Raw genomic sequence first — 26,767 nt, forward strand, 5'->3', positions numbered from 1 at the left:
ATGCAGTAAGTAATCCAGACACCGGGGTCATTAGAGGGGCTGGTGTCACACGGCAAGATATATTGCTGAAATAAAGATGTATTAAATCTTAACAGTTGTCTCATCTGTCATTGGAAGCTGCAGCCCTTGAATACCAAGGAAAAAATGGCTTCAGAAACCTTCAAAAATACCAAAGGCTTTCAATTTCCCTGCTACAAAATCAAAAACAGCAGCATTTAACAATCTAAGTTGTGAATTTCACAACTTAGAGATACACAAAGGTACCTAGTTAGTTAAAGCACAGATGAATCTTTGCAAGCTTATTAAACTTCAAGAAAATAGATTTGCTAAAATACAGCTCTTAATTTTGTATAGTATGTGCTATTCAGTATAATTTGCATGCAAAAGCCAGGAGAATGTGATTAAAAATACCCATCTAGAGACACAGATGAAAAACTTCAAACATTTTGTGATTCCCTTCTGTTCCACTCATTATTTCAATACCTCACTACAACAAAGGAATAGATAACACTTGTCCTTGACATTAGCCTAAATTATCTTCAGCGTGCAATATAATATCTGTTAAATTAGGCTTATTTTAAATCAACGTCAAGGTCTGTTCAAAAGGTAAAACTCTATGTACCCTGTACCTTTTGTATAACAATTTCTCCCCCCGAAACTTTTCAGAGGCCTTAAAAAAAGAAAAAAAAAAACAAAGATTGGAATGTTTTTTTAGATAACTTCATTATCTAGTATTTAAAAAAGAACTTTAAAGAGAGAGACATTTATTTCTGACATTTTAAAGCAATAATAACAATATTCTTCATTTTATGTATAATAGCAAAAATGATCAGCACATTAGTCAATAATTCTTGCTTCCCTTTCTTTAAAAAAATCTAGAAAAATCTTTAATGCAAATGACTGATTGTTCTCCTTTATTTAATTAATTAATTTTTTTATTATTTAATTAATAAAAAATTAATTTAATAATTAATATCTCCTAATATTTAATGTATTTTTGAAATGTAACAACGGTGGAAACAGTGCAACAACTTGCAGCCCATTAGCACGGTCCTTCCTACAGAAATAGCCTGTAATGCTGCTTCAGCCAAGGGGGGGCTGATGCGAGCAGCTTGCACTGGGAATAGGTCACGAGTGCCCCTTCCTGTAGCATCCCAGGCCTGACTTCCCAGAATTATCACATGAATACAGGCCAGACAGAGAGCTCTGATCTTAAGCAAAAGACAACCTGTTAGGTGAAGATCTCTGAACCATAGTACTACAGTTCTTACCAAATGTGTTTTGGTTTTCTACAAGGCAGAATTATGGCAATCTCTGTATGAATGGCGGCCCATCCAGCAGAACATCCATCCATCACCCGCAGTGATCTCTAGGGACTGTTTATTTCACACAAAACACTATTAAGTTAAATGATGTAGTAGCTGACCCCCAGAGAAGTTCTCAAACTAGTCTCCCAAATTCGAAATCATGTTCAAAATGATCTGGGGCCAGATTTTCTTCAAAAATTTGGCATATTTGTTTGAAGGAAAGCTTGCTTACATCCTGTAAAATCATTAGCAATTAGATGCCAAGACATTCTTGAAAGTCTGCTTCTAAAACCTTCCTGATGGATTCTCAAATCTGACCTTGAGATGCCTGAAAACAAACATGAACAGAAAAAAACTGCAACAAAAAGAAATTAAGATTAACAACTGAAGACATCAGAAGGAAAACAGATCATTAATGACATTGCATTTAGCCTCAAAGCACATTCACTGGAAATCAAGTTCTTTTGTCTATGTGACAGCATAGGAGACCCCCAGTATTACTCCAATTATTCTTTGTACCAGCCCATGATGCTTGGCTACTTGATGCAGAACACCACACCCTTACAAGCCTCTCTATGTAGGGATGCTTATAACCGAAGAGGCAGGAACACAAACTGTGACTTTGCCAGAACTGTACTACTAAATTATTTAGTATGAAAGCTTCAAAGACTCCAGCCTGAGTTTTCAGAAGTCATTTTGGAAATTAATTCCCTAAATCACTGGGAAAACCAGGACCGATGCACTTACATCACCTACATGAATCTAAAAAAATATTTTTAAAAAGAATCACTCAAAAGAAATTACATTTGCATGCACACTCATTTCAAGCTACCAAACTTGGGCACACTGTACCATTATTACACTTGAGCTTGATTTACCCCCATACTGATGACTGCATTTTCCAACACAACATAACTAAGTCACCCAGACTGGGGAAGGAGATGCAGCATTGTCAAAAGCCATCAGCTTCAACCTACAGACAAGGACTTCACTGAAAACTTTGAAGTAGATCCCTTCCATTTTTCAGCTCTAACCCATCCCTGCTTCCTCTGGGCTGGTCTAGCTTCTCTGCTTCTCCTGTTTTCTCTTCCAGAAAAAATTGAAGTTAGGAGCTAACATTCCCTACCAGGGCATGAGACCTGCCTCCATCTGAAGTGTCTATATTATATTTCATAGTCAATTCAGAACTGTTGTAAGGTTATTAAAATCATTCATTATTTTATCTGTGCCAAATGGATCATTACACTGTCAACAGTTATCTTTATTATGCAAAAATATGCAGAACTTAACATCCTTTGTTGAGCTGGCAAAACAGTATATTCAGTAGTAACTCTATTTTTCATTAAATTCTGCACAAGGAATTTGATTGCCAAAGGTTCCATTCAGAAACACCACACAAAACAAGCTGTTTCAATTGGGTAACATCAGATTATTTTATTAAATAAATTATTAAAAGATTATTAAATCTTTCGACTACTGCTCACTGTACTAATGGTGTTCCAATTAATTTATAGTTCCCTTTAATTTTTACTATTACATATTAAAAAAACCTATGAACAGCACCTTCAGTGCTCCAAGTGAGCAAGTCCCATGTATGAATACATATTACCTTGTAGAGATATATAGTAATTGTTTAGCTTTATGAACTCACAACTACATCTTTAGTTGCTGCAAATAAAACCAGCTGTCAAAAAGAGAGGGGAAAAAAAAAACCTGTAAGAAGGCAGAATACAGGGAGGCAAAGATCAGCCTTGAATCCAGGCTCTCACTTTACACTCTTTTCTAAATGTCTTCCCACAGAATCGGGAGTGAATTCAGCATTGAGTGTAAGCATCAGTTCTTGGAAAGCTGCAACCATCTTGACATAGCTTTTCTGTCTCGCTAAGTCTTAATTTAATTTCTAAATTATCTAGGGGGGAAAAAAGAAATAAAGAAAAAAAAAAAATCATGTTTCCCTTGTGCTTCTCCTACCAAGCTGAATCTCTGCAATTGTAAGCACTTTTTGAAAACACTTTTGGGGTGCAGTTTGTAGTTTGGCACTACACAAAGCAGGCACATAGCATAAGACTTGTGCAGGTTGCTGTGTAAATTATGCTGTCATAAGTGATTAACATTTAAAAGGACTAAACAGAGGAAGCAGATAATACCTCCAAGATCTGTTTTTAATTAAAACATCCTAGTAATTAATATTAAAAGGAAAAGACTGAAAATGAGAGAGAGCACAGCTTCTGAAAAGAATCATTTTTCATTAGAGGTCACTTTTATCCAAAGTGAAATACCATTTTCAGATTACCTAGCTCACTAGAGACTATTCACTTATTAGAACAACTCCACCCACATAAATACCAAAAAAAAAAAAAAAAAAAAAAAAAAAAAACCCACACATTTAATCAGAAACATTTATGCATTCATTACTTTTTCAAGCGTTCTTGCTTTAAGATGATCTTCCCCTCACTGAAAGCAAACCTTATTTCACAGTCTCTATACCTAATTGTTACATCCCAAATGATTTCTCTACTTTCCAAAATAATTACCAAACATTATATCATCTCTGCTAAAATAGTAAAAGGGCATCAACATTCAACCCCATAAGTAGCTAAAATGAATAGTGCATACCAGGGAAGTCTAATGCACATAGCCTTTGCACATAAATCAAACAGCCTTACACATTCTGACAGCTCCATCTAGCCACAGCTACACAAAAGTAACTTTATCCCCAGCAGAGCAAATTAATTTACATTCAGCGCATACCAGCTATTATAAAAACTTTTGTGGTCAAAAGTGTCATTTCCAGAATGCCTTTAGTATTGTTTAACTATAAGATTAATGCTTCCACAATTGTATCTGTGCTTCAGGTTACTTGGGTTTCAGAGAAACATAGGATCAGAAAAGTCATGTCTTTAAAGGTCTCAAAATTAGAGCATCTGGATAATGTCTGGAACAGATGTAGGAATCAGAACTTGGCAGGAATTCATGAGATAGGAACCTCAAACATTCCTGGGGAGAACACAGAGCAGAATGGAGTACAACATGAAAACCCAAAGCTCAAAGTGACGGAATGGGAGAAAGGAGACACACAAGGAAGGAACAGATGAGCAAGAATAACAGCAAAACAGCCAGCTGACAGAAACAGAGGAAAGAAGGTGAGGTCTCCTCACTGTGAACCTCCAGCACCCCTAGTGCTAGTTTACAAATCTGCAGTGTACAAACAGGCCTCTGCTTCAGCTTCAGCTGCAGAGCCAGGATGGAGAGTGCCATCACCCACTGATGGGTTAGAACAGTCATGTTCAGCCAGTCAGGTACAGATAATTCTGCCACTTTTTCACTTCCATTCATCAATAACTGATGGTTTGAATGATCTGAAGTTCACCTCTTTGTTTATACTGGGACACTGCATGCACTAGGAAAATAACATACGTCTTTCATGGGAAAACAGTGGTGCTAACTACCTCCAGACATACAGCTCTAAGCATTTCTTATTCATTATATAAAAATATTCACATATAATCATTACATAAATATATTCATTATATAAACAATTTGAGGAAATGAATTCTCATTTCATTCCACATTCTTACTGTCCAAAATGTAAAACAGGTTGACTTGGCTGGTGTACATATCACACTCATTAAAAGTGACCTGAATTTCAGAAGTACTGAATGGCTGTAACACCTTCAGAATTCAGAAAATGCTCCTCTGTTGAAACAAAAACCCTCACAGGGTACTGAAATACAGTTTGCTCAGATCCAACTTCAGGCACACTTGCTTCAGTGCCCACTGCTGCATTCTGCTAATGGATTACTAGGCAGCATGCCTCACTATCTTATTATGCAATTCCTTATGAGAAGTGACAAATGGCTGAAAAGGAAGCTTTACGGTGTTTTGAGATGTAGCTAATACAATTTACAGATCACTGATAAAGCGTTTTCTCCTTAAGCTGATCTAAATCAAATTTTTAAAATGCTGCTCGTTTACTTAGAGCATTTGAGGTTCAAATCTTACTCTAAGTCCCTGAAATTCCAAACGATAAATCCTTGAGTTTCAAATATGCAACAGTTCCATTTTCTACATAATTCCAGAATAACTAATGCAGAAGAAAAGGCGATTACACCTCAAAGGTGGATGTGTGCAACTGCCTTAAAATGCAAACAAGGAACGTAAATCTGCCAAGCTGCTTTTCTTCTTCCAGGACATGCACGAGTGATTAGCCCCAGCTGACAGCACCACACGGCCACAGGTGTTAGGGCCCAGTCCAAAGAGGAATTTTACTAAATTCCCTCTGAAATCATACAGGAAAAACTGCAGCTCTTACCACATGCCAAAGCAAAAGCTCTTTCAGTCTGGTAGAAGCAAAGTGGCAGCTAACGAAAGGAGAAGAGCCAGTGAGGAGTCACCGCACTGCCTCCCAGCCCAGGCTGTCACTGTCAGCCCAGCTGGCACTCCAGTTTTTTTAAAAGTAACTAAAGCTAAAAATCGACGTGCTTAAAATGCCAAAATTTCCCATAACTACATATCTAATATTGGACAAAAAAAGCAGAAACACCATTAGAAAGTGAGAAGAATCCTAACTGACTGTGTGCATTCCAGAGGTGAGTACACTAACAGCTGTATTTGGGGTGTGCATGTAGGGTGAGTGGCATGGAGGGATTTTTCTGGAGGTTTTGGGCCCCAGACTAGGCTACTGACTTGGTAATGACCTTTCTCCCTGGAAATGTGTATTGATGGCTGTGGAAAACCATGTTCAAAGGGCTGCTAGCAGGCAGGGAGGGAGAGAAAGGTCTATTTTAGTGGAGCTCACTGACAGGCTGGCACCTACTCAGAGGTGACTCAAGAAGCCTGGCGTGGCCGTGCAGCCACCGAGAGCCGTATATCTTCAAGGAAGACAGCTCTGCCTATACATTACTTCTGCTTTTGAAAGACTTCTCTTCTGGAAGCTTTGCTTTTTCCTTTCAAACCAATCGCTTAAAGCAAGTTCCTCCACCACCATGCTCTGCCAAGTGCAGGCTTCACTGCTGCGAGGCCCCAAAGGCCGGCTCCTTCCAGCCTACCGACTGCTCATGGCAGCCCTCTCTTCTCCCAGCCCCATTTCCCAAGCACAAACATCTGCTTTCTTTGCTGCTCCCAACCGATGACGGGCAGCCTGGGTTGCTGGTTGGTGACCCTGCACATAGCAGGGGGGGTTGAAACTAGATGATCATTGTGGTCCTTTTCAACCCAGGTCCTTCTGTGATTCTGTGAAGCCAACAAAGGGCTCCAGGAGGCAGCAGCATGTGGTGGCCATGCCCAGCGGAGGGGGCAAAAGGCTGCAGGAGTGAAGGGCCTCAGGAACACTAGGAGGGCAGGAAGGGCCACGTTGCTGTGCTAGAACTGGCACTGAAGCATTTATAGACTCTTTTCACACAGGCTGCCAGCAAGGAGAACAGTAATACCTCTTCTCAGAGATAGCAAGTACAAAGCAGGCCTTCCCCTTCATGGTGGGGTTTACTAGTCATTAATTTTTATCTGGAAGAGAGCCTAAAGCTCCTCCACCCCCACTCCGCAACTGCCACAGGGAGCTACATCCATATATCTTGTTTTGTTCCCTCTTCATCTGTTTTGTTGCACTGCAGGAAGCTGAATTTATAAGTTTGTGGTGTTTATTTTGGGTCTGCTATCAGCTATATTCCTTCAGTCATAATTTAGCTAACTGCATACTGAAGAAACCCAGGCAGATCCCATCAAGGTTGTGGAATGTGGAATGTCCTCTGAGAAGGCAACTCAGCATGATCACTTCGGTTTTCCAGCATTCCCTCCCCACAAAAAAAATAATAATAATAATAATAATAATTAAAAAAAAATAAAAAAATCCCGTCTCTGTGCTAGTTCCACTCCACGGCTGTCCCCAAGACTCAAGAATCAGCAAAAGGGCTTTCCTCAAGTATGCTGATATCCTCAACTGAGGAGTGCCAGGTGAAGCTGTGCACAACATACAGAGCACACTGTGGCCTCGGTGTTAGTTCACTGCAGAGCTAAAGGTACCAGGTGTCAGGAGAACAAGCGCTTTTAAAGAATCAACTTTTAAGAATTTCATAAGCTGTTTTGCACCACTCTTCTGAGCAAGAATACAGTGTAGAACCTGTCACAATACACCTAAGGTAACAAGGGCTCAGTGCTTCCCAGAACTGCTCTGGGAAATGGGGTACGGGCGGGCACATGCCCTACCTCACTGTGCAGTCCTGAAGCCAAAAGGACACACAGTTTGTCCCAGAGGGGTTCAGAAAGAAATTGCCCCTCCATTCTTAATGCACAGAAGAGGAAAAGCACAGGGAATAGGGGGTGAAGAAATGCAAAATTCATCTTCTGAGAGCACAGAACAGCTTGGATCAGTCTCCAAGCCAAAAACAACTTTGAGACTTATAAGCAAAAGGCAATAAACAGTTCAATACAGGCTGCTCTAAATATTGAGTTGGAAGTTCATTAGATTCTAATTTACACTTTGCTGATTCTTATAAATTCCACTTATAACCAAAGTACTTTTCCTTCCAGCAACCATTTCATAGGAGAAAGCCCTGTATTTGAGCTTTCATGTTCAGATGCAATCCCAAGACTATTGAAGAGTACTTCTGATATACAAAGCAAATTCTCTGAAATAAAACTACACTGGAAGATATTGTTACTATTTAACAGTACACTTGCCTTTTCACTGTGTTCATTGATTCTGGAAATCCAGTAATACTGCACACACAAATTTATCCCCAAAACTTAACCAGACTTGCCAAACTGTTGTATGTTTTTTTTTAAAATAACATCTTGAATTAAACAGATCAGAAATAAAAAAATTATTTTTTAATTCAAAAAGCTGGAAAAAAATCCTTCAACTAAAGCATGGAGCCAAAATGCAGCACAGAGCCTGTCAGCCAACTCTTCACTCTGAGATGGTACATGCACTAGTTGGCCACAAACACTGCCTTGGGCACCTTACCAGGAACCTCCTTTCTGCCCAGGGGAAAAGCAGGAGATGCCTGTTTCCGCTATGCCACCACTCATTTGCCAGTTCCATAAGCACATACTCCCTTCAAAACCAAAAATAGCTGATGGCCAACATCAACAAAAGCAGGGGCATCTCAGGAGGAGAAATGGACAAGTGTTACCTATACAAGTTGTGTCTATATTCAAGCTATACTGCTGCACTGAGAAACAGTCATCACTCCTGCTAGAATCCAGTTATCAGTGCCACCTAAAGCTAAAGTAGTACCATTTCACATATTTTCTGGATTATGTTTTTCTGATACCCCAAAGTATTTGCAAAAATGTTAGCAAAACTGCTGCACAGCAGAGAGCATCCAGTACTAAAATGCTTGATACTTACTCAACAGCCAGACATACTTTCTACAATCAGAGCCTTCTACACTCTCAGCTCTTTCCCTTTAGATCCTGTCATGCAGCAGATTGAACTTTGCAAACGACCTCAAGAGTCAACCATAAAATAATTGACCAAACTTCACCTTTCAGTAAGATTTTTTTCCTGGAGAAGCACTGCTTAACATCAGACATCCAACTGAGAGACTGAGAAGCTGGCCTCCGGTTACTCTCCAGAAAGATGGGAGCTGAGTGCATCGTGCTCAGCGCTCTCTGCAGGGCAAAACTCACTTCCACTAGTTCTGCGGGCATAACCATATCAGGTTAACTTTAGCACAAATCAGATGCCTAAAATTAGGCAGCAGAAATACCCATCTGTGTTACTCAGCTGCAGAGGTATTTGAGAAATAGAAAAGAGCAGATAAAAATAGAGCTCTGTAAAACTAAGCTGTGCTTCCAATTATTAAACTATTGGATGCTAACAAATATGAGACCTACCATCAAATATCATTTACATCATATAAGAAACGTTAAATCCGCGGAACATCTTTTCAAAGACAAATTATTACTTCAATCATAGTAATATTACATGCTGTGCATCATTTTAACCACAGGGCCTAAATCAAGGAATAATTGACTAGTAGACTGATATAACTTTTAATACAATACCCATCAGTCTCTTTCCAGACTTAGGACTAAAGTTTAAGAGCGAGTCTGAAAGCAAGAAGCAATGGTTATATATGAAGTGCTCACAAAATCATGCATTCTGTGATCCAATTTTTATTTCGAAGCAGCAGTCCAAACTGCATCAAAATGACACAATAGGTCATTTTCATGTCTTTGGCTCAGGAACTTAATGAGAGTTGACTGTATTGAAGAAATAAATGAAGAGTCCTACAGAATAAAATTCGGACACTCAGATGTCTTTACTCTTGAATACACGAAAAGACCACAGATTGTCTTGACAACTGTCCGGCTGCATTAGCCACACAGACAGTCAGCCAAGTGTTTATTGGTATCATAGGGAGGACTGTGTGGAAAGGAAAAATAGAGTCACTTTAATTAAAACGCTGAAAGCAAGTTAGCAAGAATTCCTGTTAGAAGTACTCATAATCACCATAACTATGCACATGACATATGTACCACAGCCACTGATCACCACAGAGGTATTCGGCCTCGGGAAAAACTCAGTCTGCACACAAGCAGAAATCAATAAGGGTCTGCCTGCCCCAGTTTTCCTGAAATCGTTTCCCAAGCAGAGAATAAATTGACAGTTTGCCTGCAGAGCTCTTTGTTGCATTGCCTCTCCTTGGGCTCTGCCCAGTGCCCCCCATTCTCATCTGGAACTGCCACTCTCCGGTATTATGAGGAACACAGCCCAGGTTCCATTTGCAGGTCATTTCAGACCTAGTAATGCAGTCATGTATAACTCCAGCTCCCTCAGTGAACAACCAGTTAGTATCCCCTTTACGCTCTGACAATCAACCAGAAGTCATTTTAACTAGGGCAGAGCTCTCAACACAACTCTTTCAGAGACGTTAGGGACTACAATTTAGATTTAACATTCCAGGTCTTTCCATTCTCTGTTAATGATTCATCTACATTGTGCTTCTGAGATAGGAAACTTCTCAAACATTTTGATATCCCACATGTAGGCTATTTTTCATTAAAGACTAGCAGCCAAAACTACACTGCTTAGGTGACTGAGGAAGATGCAGGTAAATAGCAGTAGCACAGGTCAAAGTAATACATGGGTAGCAATCCCCCATGCTCTAGCCTGATGGGATGAGTTCAGGAATGTATTCTAACATTTTGCAACTGGGCAGCAAGAAAACAAGAGAGCAATTGGAATAAGCAAGCACATCCTTCCTTGCACACATGCCACCACGCAGGGAGCTGAGGAACAATGGGGCTGCCTGGTGCTGCACAGAGCTGTGATCAAGATGGAGCACTCCACAGCTCTGCTCGAGTCCCCATGCACCCCCATGTACCTGGCAGGTTCACTCAAAGGCCCCAGACGAATTACTTCTCACCCCTGAGCACTCTGCAGTACACAATGCAGGCTTTGGGTGCCAAAGCAGCTACCACACCATGCCAGGACTGAATTGACCAGTTCTTCTGCACCACATGTCCCAAAAAGTAGCACTTCAAAGTTGTTATTTCCTTCAGATTTCTCAATCTTTCTTAAATCTTCTGTAATATGGATGGAAAAAGTATCAAACCTCTCAAAGCATGGGAAATACTGAATCATCTCAAGTGATAGCAGCTCAACAGCAAGTGGATGGTTAGGTTCATGAGAAGTGGTTGCGGTTTTCTGTTTGCTTGGTTTTTAATATTCACAATGAATAAACAGTGCACAGCTAACCTAAATCTTGCACGATGCCACTACAAATAAATGTATTGCTTTTATTTTCCCTAAAATCACCTTAACTAGCTCTCGTTCTTTTTATATTTTTTCAGACCATTAATGTATTCTCTCCCCACTGGACACAAAATCAACACATTACCTGGCCATCTCACAGGGCTTCTGACAGCCCAAGAAAACACAGTTATTACTGTCAGAACTCAAATGAAATATTCTGAGCTTGGGAAGAAGTTATTAGCCTGACGTTCAAAAACAAGCATGAAATGGAAAAGGGAAGGAAGAACATTTCCCTTACTTTTCTAGGGTTTATTTGGGAGGTTGGAAATGGGTTGTTTTATTTTGTTTTATTTATCATTAAATTGGTTGTTTTTTGTTTCCCCCCCCCCCCCTCCTGCCCCCCAACATCCTAACCATTCCATTAAGGAGATGTAGCATAGCAATTTTAAATCATAACACTTATAAATAAAAGAGCAATTATTTTACCCTCAGAAAAATTTTAAAATGTTACGTTAATTTTTTTATCTTAAATTATATACATGAAATCAACCAATTAATGTCTTTTCACTGCATACCAAATTCTCAGCAAGTAAAATCTGTGATATGACAGATTTTCTCTTTAATAAAGCTAAAAGTGCTGACAAAAGCAGCCACTTCACCTTTTCCCGCTGCATTAAAATAAAAACATAGTACATAGTTAAATTTGCGTTGCACATCTATAATTTGCACACTATCTACTGCACATAGTAGTTGGAAGATAGAAAACCATAATGCAGCAGTAAAGAACGGGGAAAGTGAAATACATCTCCAAGTGGTGTTAAAAGGAGAAACAGAAGATCAGTGAGATCTCAGCTCTCCAAGCACACCACTGGGGGAAGAACCGCACTGACAGTCGTGTTTCTTACGACTTAGTGGCACAGAGCATCCCATATGGTATGAGGCCAACCTCACTGTGACTGGCTTCCAGTAAACGCTCCCTGGCAGCCCCATCACTCCTGTTGCAGCGAGCAGCCGTCAAAATTACAGTTGTCTCCAAAGAGTATCTCTGAGTATCATTTCTTTTGTAAGTCATCCACAGGGACCAGTGCTGTTTGATGATGAAATCTCATCCTCAGATAGCATGCACATAAAAATGGCACTAAAACAAATTAACTATGCCATAACATTCAGCAGCAGGCTTTCTGACATTTGAGCATAAAATTCCACTGATACCTTCCATGTGTATTAAAGACACAATGAGATCTATGTGAAAAATCAATTCTCAAATACTTCTGTAAAACTAAGCATTAAAAATAAAAATAAAAATACAGGTATGCTGGATCCATCCATCCCTGTATTTGCCTCAACAGCAGTCCCCAAATTTGGCAGATGTCAAATAACAGGACAAAAAAACTTCAGTTACCCAGCGGTTTGCAGTTCAGGGTCATCCTAATCCATGCATTCTGTATTTGTGCTTAGAGTATCTAAGCCAAAACTAAATATAAGCTTGTAAAATAAAAATATGTTATACCAATAGTTTGAAACAGAATTAAATCCAGACTCTAGGATTTACTGCTATTTGTACCACTATATTCAGATCTCATCTGATCTTTTCTTCTCATGCACACTGCATTTCAAAGACAAACTTCCCAATTACAAACAAAGTGTTATTTTCTGGTGTGTTTGGTTGTTTTTTCCCCACAACAATTTATATCAGGCTGATCCATACAAACAACAAAATAGGTTCCAAATCAGCTGGAAAATCAGCAGGTGAGTTAACTTCGGGAATTACACTTTTGTATTTAAAGGCCCTATTTAGTTCTAAAGAGTTAATTGTATTTAGTTTCAAATCTAAATTCTATTTATACAAACAAGGTACCTTTATAAACTGCATTGTAAGTCCTTCTGGGTTACAGAAACTCTGAAAGAATCCTGAATAACAATTTCCAACAGAAGAACCAACATTCTCTGTTGCAATTTTCCCAAAATGTGGAGAAATTGCAGAGGTTTCTTTCGGAAGCCTGGTTACTTCCAGAACTCAGGTTACTTGCATCACATTGAGTTCACTCTGTTTCCAAGAGCAGTGTGTTTGCCTTTCTAAAGAGTCTCAGTGCACAATGGAAACACTGTCAAAACCAATAAAGAGGTGCTCTGAACTTTGATGGGCATCTCAGCACTTCAAGGCACATTCAGAAGAAGGGAGACATCCTCCTGTGAGAACACAAGTTTTGCAGTCACGCAATGGTAGGACCATCAAGTATTTTCTCCTGATCTGCAAAGTGATTTATAGTTTTTCAGTCCTTAACCATTCAGACTAACAATAAAACAGCAGGAGCATAACACTGTCGTGTTCTGTTTTCTAAGAGATCCTGTTTTTCATTACGCTAAATCATATTATATTGTATTTATACTCCATTCTGAAAGAAAAATAAATAAGATTTTAAAACCTTTTAAATATATCAAAGTACTTTGCAAATACGGTTTATGCGTCCTCTTTCTATAAGTGATTAGGAGTCTTTCTATGAAACACACAAGTTCTGCTATTATAATTGCATCATGCCTTTCAAGCCACCTCCCTCATATACATTAATGACAATTTCTTGTTTCATAGGCCCACACTGCTGCAGGATTTATATAATAAATAGAATTGAACAAGAATCCTGTATCCCAAATGTATGGCCTTGCGGAGACTGAAAAATGTAAAACAAATGTGCTCTAAAAGTAACTAAACCTGTTGGGAAAAATCAGAAAATGTTTGTTCTCCCAATCCTACAGCACAGTAATGAAAAATTTTAATTCTCACTCAATACTGAAGTAAATATTTCTAAAGTATTGATTCTGCAAAACTCTCAAACGCCTTGCAAATGTAACCGTACTCATAAACACTCATCACATCTACTGGAAACAAGAATCTGAATTGGCTTTTCTGAACAGTTTTTCACAGAATGACTGGAAGATAACTATTTCATCCCATTAAATTTTGGGCTTTTTTTCCTCCTTTCCATAAAATTAACAATTTCCACAGAATCATATTTGTCACAGTTTTCTATTTTACAGTATCTACAATTTATATTTATGCTTCATTTTTTATATACATTTTCCAATATTCCATGACTAAATAGAAAAGGAAGTACACACATAAAGCGTATGTACAACAGGCATTTCCAAGGCCCTTCTCAGAGGCCATGACCTCTGTGAATGCTATCTTCAATGAGAATCTTTTGGGTTTATTAGAAATCATTTTGTGAAACATAAGCATACTATCTAAACAGCATCTTAAAACCTACTCAAAACTGAATTCTCCAAGTTACCTAAGCAATTCAGCCATTGATATGATTAATTTTGATGTAAATCTCTCTTAGGGACTTTAATGAGCCAAGTCAGGAAAATCCAAATTAAATTAAAGAGATGTAAACTGGATCTCAGGAGCTCATAAGTAATGATGTTAACAATATTTCTCGATACTATCTAGAAATTATACATTTGTAATCATTTTAAAATGTAATTAGTTCCACAAGAAATATAGAAATTACTCAAGGATTCCTAGAAATATTTTTTAAATATCCAGCTTAGGGGATTTGACATAAAACAGTGATTTTGTTTCTCCATTAGGATGCCACCTCTCCCACTATTTAGAAATCAACGCACAACACCTAGCTGGGGGCCTGCAGTTCTAGGGAAGGAAACAAAGAGATTTATTTCCAGACCTCCTCATAGACCCAGGTAAGCCTGCCTCCTCACTGCAGGTTTCTTCAAACAGCACAGAGAGCTAGTCTAAGAATCCAGAGAAACAACATCTGGATCAAAAAAGTGATTTTTTTTGCAATTGCAAAAAATGGTAATGCAAACTGCACAGTACAACTGATTCAAAGGTAAAGCTGAGTGCAAAGACAGTAAAATCTCTCTTTAAGATTTCTTGCAACTCATGTCTTCTTCTCCAAACCTTAGAAAGGAAATGCAAAGAAACCAGGAAGAATAAGGCATTATCAGTCTAGACAATAATCAGGATGATCTTACATACATCAGTGTAATAAACACGCTTGTTTCAAATCTATCTTACATATAAGATGGATGCCCATTGCATCCAGAAGCAGGTCTCCATGTAACCAAGAATAAGCTCTATAAAGCTCTGCCAAGTTCAGAAGACAGGCCAGACATAGGAACATTTCAACGTTTGATAATTCTATATTGACAAGGCATCATGATAAAAGGCACTTTTACTCTGAAACCTAATAAAACACCCTCTGTTGTCTCTCCCCCCAAGATAACATTATACCTAATAGTTGATGTCATAAACATCAGGGGATGGATGTTGTCATGGGGACAGAAGTCCCCATACATCTTTAGAAGGGAGGACAGATAGTTCCAAAGCGTATCTGCTACTAACAAATACAGTAACATATTCCACACAAGATCTACCATGATACTGATGATGAGGTTTCCATGTACACAAATAATGAGAAATCTCAAAGGAACAGATACATTTTTCCACATAGCTGTAAAAGAGTAAATATGGTACTAGCAACTTGCACTTTAAAAAAATTCATAGTTACTACCCTTGAAAATAAAAAGGTTTTCAAAGTTTTGATTTAAAAATCTTAATTTTCTATGATAATAAAAATAAAATACAGACAATGATGAACGTCTTCAGCCAGAGAGCGCAATAGAGTCTGCTGATCTCTTAGGAAACACCCTAACTTGTACACATAAAATGCAAAACAAGACTGTGGAAGTCTACATATTAAGTAGCTTTGAAAATTTTAACTGTGAAGGACCCTTGAATTCTTCAAAACAATGAAGGTTCCATAGTAAAATAATCCTATCAACTATGCTGGAATTGCAGGATAGTCTCCATGAAAAAACAGTTCCACGGAAAGTGAGCACAGCAAACAGTAATCTGTATCTAATTCAGGGAGACATCACTGCAGGAATGAACTGGAAAGTCTGAAAAAACGTCTTACATGATCAAGATCTGCAGCACAAGATTTACCTTACAGGTAGAGCAACAACAAATTGCTATCTTAATGACTTTCTGTTTCTGCCCCAGAGTCGCTTTTACCCCACAATTCCCTTCAGGATCTTTATAAAAGAAAAAAAAAAAAAAAAAAAAAAAGTGTTCTCTTTCTTTCTTCTTCTCTGCCTGTGCAAGACACATGAATAGGGCAGACAATGAACATTAAGGGTTTCATTACTCTGCTTACTATTACTCTTCTTCTAGATACTGCAAAACCCTCTTAAACTACAATGACTCGCAACATTTCCTTAGTATTTTTCCCCCCTCTTGAGATCAATTTTTCTGATCTTATAGCACACAACTTTTTTCCAGTTTTCCATGACACTGAAGAAATATGCATTGCATACATCCTTACGGTAGAAGTTAAAGTACTTTCATCACAGAGCCAGCCAGTATCCATAGTATTATATTATATCCATATCAATTCCATATAATAAGAAATGCTTTGGAAAGGGAGACTAAGGTTAGAGAAAGGCATAAAAAAAATATATGTTTATTATTTACAGCTAGGGCTGAGAAACAAATGAGATAAACAACAACAACAAAAAATCCTGACAGAAGTTTGGCTGTGTATTTAATACCTAGAATCTCTCAATTTTGAGCATGTAATTTCTGTCCTCCCTGCAAAACAGAACAATTTGATATTTCAATCATAAAGTAGTAAGACATAGAAAAACCTTCATTTACTTGAAGAAAAAAGATTAACCTTCATCTATTGTCAAGCTCTTTATTGCTCAGATTTGACACAGGAGTCCACTTAATGCACAACAGCAATTTCTGAGCAGCTCTTTGTGTGAAACATTTGTTCTAGAAAACCATTTGCTTTTGTTTTAACTGTACTGTTTCCACTCTATACATAAAGCTAACCAGAACCTAAGCAGCAGTCCTTCTCCAGAATGAACATACTGAAAGGTAAGAAAAAAACAAAAATAGGTAGTACCTAAGTGTGCACAGCAGTCACCTGTGTGAGTTTACAAGCTGAAATTTCAAGACATTCAGCTGTTTCTGTATAAATCAAAGACTAATACACTTTGTCTAAGAAAAACAATTTATATGACAACTTTCAGCTAACTGTAAAGAACATAGCATTTCATAGGTTTCATTATCTTCATTTGAATTGAGAATCTGAATATATTCCATTTTTCTATGTATTTATTTTCTCAGATAAGGTTTGTTGTTGTTGGAGATGTTGTTTGACTGTTTCTTTTTACTTTTTAAAAACATAAGATTTTATCTTCTCCCCCCCATAAAACAAACAAACAAAAAAAAAAAAACAAAAAAAAAAACAAACAAGGAACGGTTGCAAATTCCCTAATTTAAGTAAGTACAGTATGCTCTAGCTACTCTAACTGTCTCTTATACATCTGCAAGTAAAGATACAAAACTGTTTTACCACAGATAAATGGAGACAGCAGCTTAAGAAAAATACTGATAAAACTTTCAGTATTTTAATGCAAGCTGGTGAAATGGAAAAGAAAAAAAGCAAACCCACAGCATCATCACAGTAGTCTCATAGTCCTTTTGTATTTTTCCAACCTTCATAGATGAAGGAATTCATTTGTAAGATGAGTACAGGACAAAATGGCCAGAGTAAAAAATCTGAAAACAGAGAGCTGATTTATTTCTTAAGATACATAATAAAAGACAGTACCATTTCTATGAATTACGACTTTTTCTAAGTTATTAATACACCTTTGCCCCCTTTTTATTGCTATCGCTCCCTGGAAATAATACACCCAGCCATTTTGTTAAAAAGAAAGTGTTTCATTTCACAGTTCACAGATACTCCTGAATCTGCTAAAACGTCATTTGCCAATTATTAGCACCACCACCCACCAATGACTCTGGTTTTATTAGGTCTTTATTAATATGGTAAAAAGCAACTTTTCTTTCATCTTAAAATATGGCCTGCTTTAAAATACAAAATAAGAATCACAGATAGGAGTATCTTCCAGTTAAAGAACAGATTTTAATCTCAGTGCTGTGATTTAATATGAAAAAATTGCCAAGTAATCTAGAGTCAAAGCAGTATATTACACAAAGCAGTTTATTATACAATGCAGTATATTATACAAAATGCAAAAAGAAAAAAGTGAGATAGCTAAGAAATGTTTTAAAGTCAAAAGAAAAAATATTTGATATTCAGGAAGTGCTGTCCTAAACTGCCATGCAATTAGACACATTGAAAGCCATGTGTCTCTAAAACAACAAAACAAGAAATTGAACCACATCCCACTCGATTCACTTGAATGAGGCTTATTAAGTTGAATGTTTGGTTCAGACCATGAACAGCAATGTAATATTCAGCAAAGCTCTCCGAACTGAAACTTTTCTCCCGCTCACTTACTTCTGGCCTAACTGATTCTCCCTGAAAGTAAATTGATTTTGCACTGAGAAGTGAAAGAATTGATAACAGGCACTTCCTGACAAACCAAAGTAACTGGAAAAAGATCCACTGCAGTGTGTGAGAATTCAATTAATGTAAATCTGAAGAAACAAGTTTTCTACAAAGAGGTAGAATAATAAATGCACCAAACCCAACATTTTGATTAAAGACAGACTTCTGGACACATCACCCCTCCCCTCACCACTCTCCCATTAACATCTGTATTTTTAATGAGTTGCATTAAAACAGGAAGCATCTGTTTTGTTCGTCCTTCTCATCAAAACAGCTACGACAATTTGTGCACCCACGAGGTTTTCTGGTGCTCCCTCATCTCGCTCCCCACAGTGATAAGGCCTGAGGCAGGGAGCTGGGACAGGCGCACAGCCTGCAGAGCTGCCAGGTGTTCGGTGGAGACACCAGGATAAGCTGACTTCAGACCCTCACATCACGGCAGGGACAGCTGCACAGGGGGCCGGGTGGTTTCAGCTCACAGAGATGGGCACTCACTGCCCAGAGCCCCCCGGTGTCAGTTGGAAACAAGCGTGACCTCCACAGAATCAGCAATGCCCGGCAGCTGTCCACAGGTGATAGCTCCAATCACTCACACCAAACATCGCATCAATCTACTGCTACATTTGTGGAAAACATGTAATTACAGGCAATTCCTATACAAGCTTAAATATGTCCAAGTCCTCAAAAGAAGCCAACTGTCCTGGCATCATGGAAGTCTGGTTAACGTCCAACTGCTTCTAAGGGACGAAGATCTAAATGGAATAATGTTGCGGTAAAAATTTGGTCAATGCTACATTTCATTTTCATATAAGAGGGACAAGTACAGGAGCACTGCTCACACAGAACACAAAAAGGTGCAACAAGGGAATGAGAGCAGTCTCTCAAACACACCTGGTGAGCAACGTGTACGAGAAGGAAAGGCTTCCTGCGGTATCCAGCAGAGGAACTGCGCTCCCTACTATAAAATGTTATTCTGCACTTTAATAGAGTTGCTCATCCACCAAAAAACACAGCTAAACAATTAGAAAAGAGACTCCCAAGAGAGCAATATAATTCGACCCTGTTCACTTACTGAAACTAAAAGTGCACATATGAACAACAAAAAAGCACTTCTGAAGCAAATGTTGCTAATAGAAAAATACAACAGATGTGAACGGCATTTAGAAATGCTCACATATGATGCACGATGTGATTTTATATATTAGATTTAAGTAGAGTTTTATACCAATTCTGTAGAGAAGCATGATTTGTAATAACAGTCATTTTTCAATTTCTTCATATTTCAAGGCGTTCTGCTAGAAATCACAGCTCTCCAGTTTATCTTTATGGTTGACTGGAACTGATAAATTCAGTAGGGGTTATGGCTGTATCATTAATACAACAATAAAAGGAAATGCATTAGTGTGTATAATTATTGAAAGTATTTTATTAAACCAACAACTCTTCAGTTTCCCTACAAAGAAAAAGAAATGCAGAGAGCTGTAAAACAAAGGCTGAAATCCACAATTGTCAAACAGCAAATATACCATAGGGTATGAGGGAAATGGAAAGCTTCCAGAGAACTTCCACATCGCTAGGAAAGTAGCATGTAATTATCCTCAATCTATGCGAGATGACAACATGTAATTCACATTATGCTTCCCAAGGCACAGTTTGTTGCAATATACTGTTCAGGAGAACTTCAAAAGAACTTCTGAACTACAGATTAAGAAGCTAGAAGTGCAGCTAGCCTAAGCGTGCTCTATGGCCTGTTAACTGTCCTGAGTTTCTGCCTACTAGCTCATGAAGGCTGGTAACCATCAACTTAACGGGTAATCAGGAAGGAGACAGTTTAGAATACACTACACGCAAGTAATTAAATGAGAACTCTGCACTCTTCCAGTCTCTAGACTGGCTACTTACTGAACCCCGACTGTTTTTCTGAACAACAATTAAAAGAGTAAGATTTTAATTTTCTTCATTTCTGAAAGCACTTTCATGTAAACTGTGTATGATGTTATTTTAAGATAGCAAAAAGGAGAAAGCAGAAATTAGAGGACATGGTTCCAACATCTCACTAGGAATATAGTCAATTCTTAAGCCAGACTTACATTTTCTTAAAGGAAAACAAATAATGTAGGTGTCAAACACTGGTGCACTCATGAAAGATGCTGTTATGAATTCATGAAAGACATCTTTAATTTTCCGTCAGTTACTTCCTTTCTATGCTCTCTATCCATCTGTATGAAATAAAGCAGTCAAAATAGCATAACCTCCTTGATAACAGGACTTTAGGAACTTTATGTGTGTGGCAGAAGACTAGCTTGCTCTAGTCTTCTCCAAGTTCTCAAGTACTTACAGGCTTGAGCCTGTAAGGCATTTTTCAGAGTTCATTCTAAGTCCACCTTCCCTCATAATAAAGCCAGTACTCTGCAGCCCACAGCAGTACGTTGTGGCATGAGCACATGATTTGCTATATGTTTGCACAATGCTATATTATGACCTTTTCAATACTACAATGATCAAACACTTTTTAAAACCCTTGGACTTGACTATATATTGGAAAGCATACTAAGATAGCACCCAACTCTTCTTTCACGTAAGCCTCTTCTCCAAAGCAAGTCTCAGTCATTTTGGGGTGTAGCAAAATCAGAGAATCGCTGCAATACATATCAAGTGTCTAAAACAAGGGGTTTCCATCTTTAGCCCTGTAACATCTGCTAGTCTGCAAACCACTTCTCAGAATCACAGGGGTTGGAAAGGACATTTGGACCTCGAAAAGAGCCCGGCCCCATCCCTAAAGAGCCTTGCCCATTAACATATTTATTACGTGTTGATAAGATTTCCCTCAATTTAATTCTAAAGTGCAAATATGTTCTAAAGGGCTGTGAAAAAAGTTTGCTAGAAAGACCTTTAAAGTTAATATTTGTTTTTCATGATCTTTCCATTTTTTAACCATTCACTTACAGGTTTCAACTGGTTTTCAGTGAATATCATTGCAAATTCCGACAGAACCCATTTCAACTCAACTTGTAGACAAAGAATAATGAGCTCAAACATTTTCGCTCACCAACAGTTGTCTTCGTGGTGTCACTGAAACATCACCCACTACAAATGGGATGTATCTGTGAATTGCTATTGACAGAAATCTCAGCAGTGATTGAGAAGCAGCTAAGATATCTGTTCTACATAACCAGTCTCTCAGACCGATATTCTTCAAAATAAAATTATTTGATGGTATATTTACGTCTCCATACAAATGTCTTGTTATATTATTGTCTGCTCTTGTAAGGCATCTCAGTGTTTGGAATAGGTTACTATGACCAAAAGCCCATTTAAGTGACTGTTTTTTTTAAAAGGTACTCACAGAATAAATTACTAAACCAATCTAAGTGTAGTTATTTCATAAACATAAGAGCAAACTGAGATGAATTATGTTTCTTCTGAAAGACTACACTGCAAATCTTAAAGGCTTGAAGAGAAAACTGGAGTCCCTAGTTCCAGTCTCAGTTTTCAGTTAATGAAGACATCACCTTTTATATCCTAAAATCACAGTTTGAAAAACAAAATAATCCTCACGTTAAATATTTATAAAAATAAGTATTTCTATATTGCATAACAACACCGTCTTGGGAAAAAAAATAGCAAACATTAAATTCATCACATCTGAAAGCTGATGCCCAAATAACTCTTCTTATGCAAACTTTTCAAGTTACCCTTAATGTTTTCAGAATTCAAATTTCACAGGATAACTACAAAGATTCAAAATAAATAAATAAATAAATAAAAATGCAGAAGAATTTGAATAATTCACTCCAAGTCAAAATATTTGATTCACTGCTAATTCCAAGAAGGCTAACAGAGAGACATTTTGCAAATAATTTATAAGAACTGTAAGAGAAGAAGAAAAAAGAAAAAAAAAAAAAGGCTTCTCAGAGTATCTTAACCAGATGATGTTTAACCATGTCCTCAAAACAGTTCACCAGAGTTCCCATCCAGCAGGTGTTTGTAAATTGATTAAAAAGTGCCTGACATCATAGTCAGGACATAAATATGATGCATCCTATGAACAGGCTGGGGAAAGGGGAAAAAAATCATAAGTTATATTTATACAATTTAAGATTCTTCCAGAAGGTATTCACTGCCAAGGCTTGTATACATATAGAAATGAAATTTAACAGATGTGAAACTTTAAAGAGTACACTGAAAATGAATGCAAAATATATTTTATTTGAAATGTTATAATTGGCTGTGTGAAAATAATTCTTAACAAGATGCTCTTTCACACTTAGCATTACAGTCAAGTCTACCGTCTGCAGAAATGATGTCACAGGCACAAACAAGCCTAAAGAAATTCTTATTCGGGCCTGGACAAGACTTCCTTGGTCAGAATCACCAAGCAACAAGTAAGCTATTTTTCTGAAATAAGCTCTTTGGTTAGTCATACATATGCAAAGGTGTTTTTGTACTGAAAATACAGATAATATGTACTGCATATAACTAAAAATTGACATCCTAATGCCAGTTTGTACCTTTCACACTTCTGTGATTCTCGCAATACGTGAGCCAGAGCAGCGCTTTACATATCAATGGATTCATGTCTAGAAGGTATCATCCAGGTTTCACAAAGAAAGAGACAGATAAATCAGGAGATTGCTTGAAGTCCCACAAGAACTGTGCAATGGAGAATTATATCCCAGCACTCTGCCTTAAAAAACAATTCCTAGTAATCTGCACCCACGTAAGTACAAAATGAATTCTGGACTAAAAGCAAGGGTACTAATTTCCTAAACAGTGGCATCTCCTGGAGAATAGATGCTGATTTGGTATGATTTGGAAGCGCTCTCCACATAATATTTGTTCACTTATTTTTAAGAAAAATCACCAAATGACAGCAGGTGAAACAACTGCTTTGCTGATGCAATTACATATGACTTTTTATGAATTACAGATGCACTCTTCTACGTATACAGTTTTCTAGTTTGCCCTAACATAAGGACAACATTCAATTTGAACTTGCTCATTTTCCCTCTGAGTTCTGAAAAAAACAACCAAATTTCTCCCATTTAAATCCAGAATGCAGCCGAGACAAAAGCCTTTACAGATCAAAGACAATTTCACTATTAAGACATACTGCCTGTAACTCATAGACTGAGACCGACTTTTTATTTTTATATTCTGTTCCCTATGCTTCATACAGAGCACAGTAGGGTTGAATACTGTTTCCACCTTAAGACTGAATTTTCTTTAAAAGCTAGGTCTAAATCAAATTCCTCCAACTCTTTTAATAGATTATGCTTTTAAAATCTGCAAGACAGGGCATTAATCCCCATATATCAACAAAGATGTGAGATTCGGCTTCAGCAGTTCTTTACTCTCACTATTCAAACTCTCCCTAGAGAGAAAATTTCATTAATGTTAAGACTAAAAGTAAACTACTGTAATTTAAAAGCCCAACAAGTGCAGTAATATTTTCAGACATGCAACTCCAAGATCCTCAGAAATGCTCAGGAGAAAGAAAAATAGGAGATTAGAGGAAATACATCCAAGAGAAACATATCCAGCAGCTCATTCAGCTGTTTTTTCCAGACTGATTCCAACCTCCTGTGTATCAGTTTATATCAGGCCATCAGGACCATGGGTGGATCCACACCATTCCTGCATGGCCACCCACCCAGGCAGAAGCTGAGCTCCTCAGGCTGTGAACCCAATAGGGTGTGCACATGCAGAGTCTAGCCACGGCTGAACTACAACAGAAAGACTGTGTAAAAAAATCAATCAAGTAGATGGTAATATTCTCACCTTCAGTATAAGTCTTAAAGGAGACTCCTGTGGTACCAAGCCACGGGAGACATGACTTTCAGGTAGGAAAACTGGCTTTTCAGAATCTGAAGTCCAGATCAAAATCTGAGAATCACTGACAAGGTAAACACAGCAGCCTGACTTCCCTCCTCCAGTGCTTAGCAAAAGCTCACGTTCACACCGCAGAGCAGAGATGGCAGTTTGCCATTCACTTGGCAAACAGGGGGAAGCACACCTCAGGCCTGCATCTGCACCTTGCCTACTTTCTGGTTTAAACCAGGAAGAAGGAAGTCCCACCAAGTATGACCTGCATGCAAAAGTAAGCAAAAACTTTTAGTGATTGCAGACAACTATAATATGGGTACAGAAAATTCAACTAAGGACAATAGGACAACTAGTATGGGTAATTACTGACATGCAAAGAGGTCAACAGAGTGGGAAAGCCACACATCAGTCAACAGAAGGAAAGGTTTGCTTTTATCTGTAGTGTGTCTTTCAGAAATTAAGTTGTTAGCAGGTGCCACTAAAGATCTTGGAGATGCAGAGCACATTTCCTGTAACCCCTCATTCCTCTCACCCTATCATTTCTCATTTTTTGCACTGCAGTCATTAATGACAATGAAAACGCAATCAATCCTACCAGTGAGCAGACCAAAATTGCCTAGAAGTAGTTACATATCATAGAGACGGTAGTGAGTTTTTAGAGTCAGTTTATTGATCAAGGCATACTGCTATTATCTGCTCTGTCTTTTTAAATGTCTTTCATGCACTATGTCTGTATGGAAGTACACCCAGAACAGAGCTGCATTTTCAGTGCAAAATTCATGCAATTTAACAAGAACTTTGCTTAAGAGAGGATGCTCTGTTAACATTAACAAAGATTACAAAGATTAGATTATAAAACAGACTACAAATCAAAAAGTTGTTGAAGATCATAAGCAATTTTATTCCATGAACAGTGGCTTATGTATCTAATGGTATGAACAACCAGGTCCTGGCTGCAAATCACTGTCTTAAATCCTCTCCATTTTATAAATATTTCAACTGTTTTTATGTTTATACAATACTCAGTTACTTTCATTACGTAACTGAAAAGATCTTTAAAAAGATGCTTTAAGACAGAAAGGACATACCTTCATAGTCTTCATAGTTAAACAACGGGCATATTTTCTTGGAAGAATGATCATAAAGCTTTAATTTTCTCGTGAAACTCCAGTATTTGCACCTTTACTGTTAACGCTAGTACCCTAAAGTTGGCAAAGAGCCTGAAGCCCAAGAAAGATCACAGAGAGCTCAAAAATGCCATGGCCTCAGTTCATCAGTCCAAGATAGGACAGTCTTGCTGGTTATTCTTTTCAAAATGCTGGGAAATGCTATTGCTTTCATGCAGAACAGAACAGAACTTTGAATACCTTCATGAAATAACATGTGGTGGCTTTTGTTTATTTTTCTTAACCTTTTACTAAAATAGAAAGTTTATGCCCAGACCGCCTCTTCAGCCTGATCACTCAACAAACTTCCCCCAGCTGACAGATTTCACCAATCCAAATGAACAAAAACCTACAAGCCTGAACAGTGTCAAATCTGCGCAGGAGCCAAAAATGAAATGCATCAGCACTTGGCAGCCATGGCATAAACACATACACTATCAATCAAGTATTGCTATTGTGAAGGTAAATACCATCAAACTTTGTAAGTGAAGTGTTTGGTTTTGTTGTTTTCCCTAGTCTCTATGCATTATTTTAAGAAAGAATCACCGTTACAGATACCCTTATCACGGGCTTGCAGAACAGAAAGGTCACATTCTGCAAAACAACACAGAAGCTCTAAGATAACAAACGGCCACTTACCTATCCCTCAAACAAAGCATGTCATATTTTTATCTTGATTGCTGAACTATAGAGAAGTTGCTTTCTTCTGCTAACTTCAAAAGATATTTAAATTGACATACTCTAGATTTAAGAACTGTTCAAATAATCTAAACTAAGGTAAGAAAAACCAAGTGGAATACAAAACTGTGTAGGATGCATGCTATTTCTTTCATGCTGATGTTGTTCTATGGTGGTACTGCACACCATGCCAGTATACTCTTATCAGATCTAACAACATCGCTGAAAAGGAATTGCAAACTTGTACCATACCTTCTATGTGAATTTTTAAACACTTTGAACCATCCTGGCTACTTATTTGAAGCAGAAACATAAAAAGAGAACTCTTCCTATACCACTAAAATATCTCCCTCTATACAGAAATGTATCTGCATTGCACAGCCACGCTTGATGGTAACGGTTGTTTTGCTCTTCGTGCACCTTTTCCTTACGATACCTGGAGATGGTGGTTTGAAAGAAAGAACAAAACAGCTGGAAACAGAAGACCCTAAAAGCACATTACAGCTGTTAATGTGCACAAATCAATGCAGAAATACAATATAACATTCTGTTAATATTAATTCTAATTTTATTTGTATTTGCAATTTTTTTAGATCAAAACAGAAAGTGTGACCCATCTAACTCTAGTCTATACAGTGCTTTCCAGAACAAGCAGTAGTTACTGCTTGCTGTTGGGTGAATCTGTGGTTACCTCCATAC

At 37.8% G+C, this 26,767-nt stretch overlaps 1 protein-coding gene across 1 annotated transcript in view; it reads right to left on the reverse strand.

Moving 5' to 3' along the window:
• Positions 1–26,767, reverse strand: part of PARD3 (par-3 family cell polarity regulator) — a gene marked incomplete at both ends in the record, with an annotated part of 424,269 nt that overhangs the window by 296,959 nt on the left and 100,543 nt on the right. The window lies entirely within an intron of this gene.

The sequence above is a fragment of the Tetrao urogallus genome (assembly GCF_951394365.1).
Source record: "Tetrao urogallus genome assembly, chromosome: 7".
In the NCBI taxonomy this organism is placed as follows: domain Eukaryota; kingdom Metazoa; phylum Chordata; class Aves; order Galliformes; family Phasianidae; genus Tetrao; species Tetrao urogallus.